Source organism: Anneissia japonica, unplaced genomic scaffold, assembly GCF_011630105.1.
Source record: "Anneissia japonica isolate Jap-2015-1 unplaced genomic scaffold, ASM1163010v1 scaffold287593_len981703_cov172, whole genome shotgun sequence".
In the NCBI taxonomy this organism is placed as follows: Eukaryota; Metazoa; Echinodermata; class Crinoidea; order Comatulida; family Comatulidae; genus Anneissia; species Anneissia japonica.
The window spans coordinates 619,506-624,436 of NW_022726550.1; positions in this window are offsets into that span (position 1 = coordinate 619,506).

Consider the following 4,931-nt stretch of genomic DNA (forward strand, 5'->3'; position numbering starts at 1 on the left):
ATGATTCCCCATCATTAATGGAACAGGCCCACGTCATGCTTGGCTGATTAGTTTTGATTTACATTTCGCAAGTCTAGTGCCATACGCAGCAAAAGTCCGTCTAGTGTTGTTGTCAAATACATTTCAAACCAGGCTGGTTTTGTATTTACGTTTTGGAATAGAATTTGGAGAGGGCGTTTGATCCTGTCTCTTATACACATCTAGATGTGTATAAGAGCTTGGTTTTCATGGTGGATTGTTTGTCTGAATCAGGGTCGGTGGAACTTTTTTCAAAGTTGGGGGCGGGGGAAGGGCCCCACTAGTAAGATAAATAGGAATATGAATGGGTTTAATTTTAGAGGGGGTGGGGACACAATTTTTCACAAGAAACACACGTGCACAAAATTAAGTATTTTTTTGTGTCCGGGGTTTTCCCCCGAGAAAATGTAGATTTTTAAATGACTGGAAATGAGCTTTCCAGACTTCAGAATTGTCTTTTAATGACTTTTATGTTCTTCAAAATTCAAGGTTTTCCTTCTTGAAAACGGTCAGGTTATTTTCATTCTTCATTCTTGTTACAGTAAATAGGCCTGTGTACATGTGTGTACCGGTATACATACTTTGCATACGTATTCTTTTTTCCATGAATCAATGAACCCCAAAAATAAATGGGGGTCGGGGAGTCATTCCCTAGAAAATGTTGATTCCTAGACGGCGAGAAATGAGCTTTCCCGACTTCTAATTTTGTATTCAAGGTCTTTATTATTTATTCAGATAAAAATATAAACTAAAAATTGCAGACAGCCAATAAAAGATAAGTGTACTACAATACTTGCTTAAAAATTTAAAAACAGAACACCAAAATTCCAGACATTCGCAAAACAAACGAAGAAAAAAATCAGCTCACGGGTGCCGAAAAGGTGGGTCTAGAATTCTTTTATTATTTTTTTCTTTTCTTTTTAGCCGAAGGGAGAGGGTTTAGGACCCCTGATCCCCTCACATCCGCCAATGTGAATTGCAAGAAAATTTAACTCGGTCGGGGACTAAATAAACACTCTCTTTCCCCTCCCTCTTCTCTTTCTTCCCTCTTTCTTTTCTTGCATTTTTTTCCGATCATACAAAAATCTTCATAGACATTATATATTTTGTGCCAAAAAGTGGAGGCCTAGGCCCCCGGCCCCCCGGTTCCGCCACCCATGTGAATAGATGATGTGTACTATCTTTAGGCCTATTTTAGTGAACAACCATATAATGTAGGCGAAGTATTTTCAACTACTGTAAGTAAATTTAGGCATCAGTATAGGACGTGTAGTCCTCTGAACACGTTGCAGTAGTTGAATGACTTGGAAAGCAGATCGAAACGGATTTGCATGGAAAGTTTAAATACACCCGGAATGTCTACCCGAAATCAAGTACGTAGGCCTACTTGACACAAAATAAATTGAAAGTATGAATTCAACCACGTGATGTTTACACAGACATAATGGCTCAAGTCAATAAAAATGATTACCGAAACTTAAAGCAATTGCGAAATAGGAAATAATGGAAAGCAAGCCTTGCTCATGACTGACGCTGCTAGTCTTAAACTGCGGTGGTGGACCTTTCTTATCTTTCCACTGTAGTATTGAGTGAATTCGGAAACTCGATGGCCTTGAAAATGAGAAAATTATTAAAATCATGTTTTTTGCCCAAAAAACAGGATTTTTTGGTAATAAATATTTTCCTGGTTATTTTTAGAAAAATGTTCCATTAAAGCAAATAGAAATGCATGTATTTCGAGTAATTGAGACCAAATTCAACACAATCTGATAAATACTAACACAGTTACGGATTTCTCATGATTTTGTGAAAATTTTACCAAAACCGGCTTCTTTGAAGTTAAATCAATTATTTTTTCATGCACAAACTATTAGAATTTTTTTATTTTTTTATTTTTTGTGATTTATTACTGTCACTTTAGCTATCTTTTGTCACCTTTGAATAAGTGGAAACAATCGATTGTTTGGTAAAATAGAAATGATAATAAACAGGTTTTTTGGGCAAAAAAAAGTTTTTTGGTAATAAATTTTTTCCTGGTAATTTCTGGGAAAACACGTTTCATTACAGCGAATAGAAACATGATCCTTCCGCACATTTTAGCACCAAATTGAACTCTATCACCAATAGTAAATACAGAGGGTTTGTATTTTTTCCCAAAAATGGATACTTTTGCATAAAAGCTGCCATTTTGGACTCGGGGACCCAATTTTACGATTGCTACATGGGCAAAATGGATGACCAAAGGTATCAAGAGAATGAAAAAGCAGGTCTACATAAGTCGCAGATTATGTAGGCCACACGTAAACCACATCTAGCTGCTGGACTAATATTGTTTTCAAGCATTATATGTGAATCTGACGTTTGTGTTTTGTTGTGAACACGCCGTGTATGAGCGTGCCACCGAGGTGTTTGTTCAATAAATCATTATTTGCAGAGGCCTATTTATAACTGAAACATGTTAACTTAAAAGTTGTTTAAAGGTACACGAGAAGCCCTGGACTTCGTTTTTCTTTTCGAACTTTGTGAGATGGGCTTCGAGGCTACTTTTGCAAAGTAAAGAGGCGGGGGGCTTCTTTTTAAAATTAATGTTGTCAATTTTGGGATACTATAAAACAATAGGGCCACTGTAACATCAATCTGTATAATGGAATATATTAACCGGGATTAATCACCTCAGTTCATACCCTTGCTACTGGCTAAAACAAAAAAATTAGGTGATTAGGTGAGGGGACTAACTCGCAAAATAAGGTGATTCGTGATTTTTAAACATATACTTGTGAACTAAACATATATACTTGTCATTGCCGTTTTGTTCTGTTGCCGTTTTGGTGCTTATCATTGTCGTTTTGGTTATTACCGTTTTGGTTTATTGCCGTTTTGACCTGCTACCGTTACATAGTGCTTATTCGACTGGTTCATTTCGTTGAGTACGAATTTTCGTTGACTATTATTTCGACTGGTTCGTAAAAATAGACTTCGTTGACAACGAAAATTAACGTAACCAGAATGCGTTAATTAGCGTTTAAGTTATGCACGTGACCAAAAAAATGGCCGATTGGTCAGTTTAGCAACAACATTTGCGTTAATATAATTTAGATTACAAAAATTATAGGCCTAATATTTACCCACATTGAAGTCAAAAAATAATTGTAGGCTAACAGAATTCAAAAACTGGATGAAAAACATTTTTCTACGAAAACCCATACTGCCACAATCCGAAGCAGCCATTTTGTTTTGAGTATTTACCAATTTTCTATTCAACTGGTTGTCTTCGAATAAGATAGGATTTTCAAACCACTCCGCAGGTGGGCGCGTGGTAACGAAGAACCAGTCAAATACGGCCAAAGTTGTCACTTGTGGGCGGTCACATGAGGTTTATGAATATGTATTATTCGTCACGCTTAATCAACCCAGAGTGGAGAAAATCCCAAAATTTAGATTAACAATTTTGAATAACTTAATAAATGAATCTATAATTTCCAACCATACAGATAAAAAGGTTTTTGCTAACAATGGTTTACTGTATAGGAAATTTATTACAAGCCGATTAAGGTTCTATGCAAACGAATATGGCCTAGACCTATTACTGCCCGTTAATTGAAGGGAAATATTTTTCTCATTCAAATTTTGAATTATCCTAACTCAATACATAAATGTACAAATTAAGCAAGTTTAATAATGTACTTAAAAATTATGGACAATATTATAGGTAGGCCTATAATACATTATATTCATGATATTAAACATTATTTGGGAATTACCAATACAGGGGTCCCAATTTAAAATTTACAAGAACGAACACAAAAATACAAAAATACAAGACCACACAATTTTACAGTGAGTACCTGTGAGGATTGGTCAAAAGAGGGCAATGCCTATCTCTCTGGGTGCTCTCCAGTGGGCCTACCAACAGAGAAACCGATGCAACAGAAATATTAAAATTAAAATTTGCAGATCACTCAAAAATCATATATAAAATATTGTTATTACAATTAAAATCATTTTCATACTAAATTATCAAACTTTCAATTAATACTACAGAATAAAATGTATTGGTAGTAGGGAGGCCTACCACCTCATCCCCACCAGGTGAGCACTGAGAGAAATTTATGAATATAATAGCTCTAGTTTGCCGGAAATGACACGTCTCAGACATAAATTTTAGAATAAATGTTATTTTTCCCCAATTTGAAAGAAAGTATGACGTTCTTTTGAATCCACTGCAATTATCCCGAAGGTATAATACCTTGCATACCGTGTAGAATAGAAGCCAAATGGACTTAATCTCGAAAAGATCTGAAGCCCGCATCTCGAATATTTAGGCTATTATTTCGCTTTTTTTTTTTTTTAACTTTTATGACAATTGTTTAACTTCATTTTTCCCCTATATTTTAAAGTTTTACCTCTGTATGGAATTGCCTCATTTTTACCGTATTATCATGTACAATTTGTTGATAATTGGTTTTAAGGGGGCCACATTGAAAATATGTTTTAATTATTAAAGAAAACTTTCATAAACAATTTTGGTTTATTGCCGTTTTGACTTAGGCCTATTGCTGTTTGTCTTGCCGTTTTGCTTATTGCCGTTTTGTCCATTGCCGTTCTGGTAAAAAAGTATTGCCGTTTTGGTTTTTTGCCGTTTTGATTTATTGAGGATTTGACCAGAAACTATTGTAACATAGCGGACGTACTTCGATCGTCACGTGCTGTAAAAGAGTACGAAAAACATAGAGCTTATTATTATATCTCTATGACAAAAAAGTACCTACAACCGTCAGTGGGCGTCCTACGCAGGCATGACGCAGAGCCATAGATAAAAAGAGTTGCGACCATGTTGCGACATTGAGAATAGAAGCCATTTTGTGTCATACGCGATGCTCGCTCTGTGTCTAACGTGATGTGCGTTCCTGTGT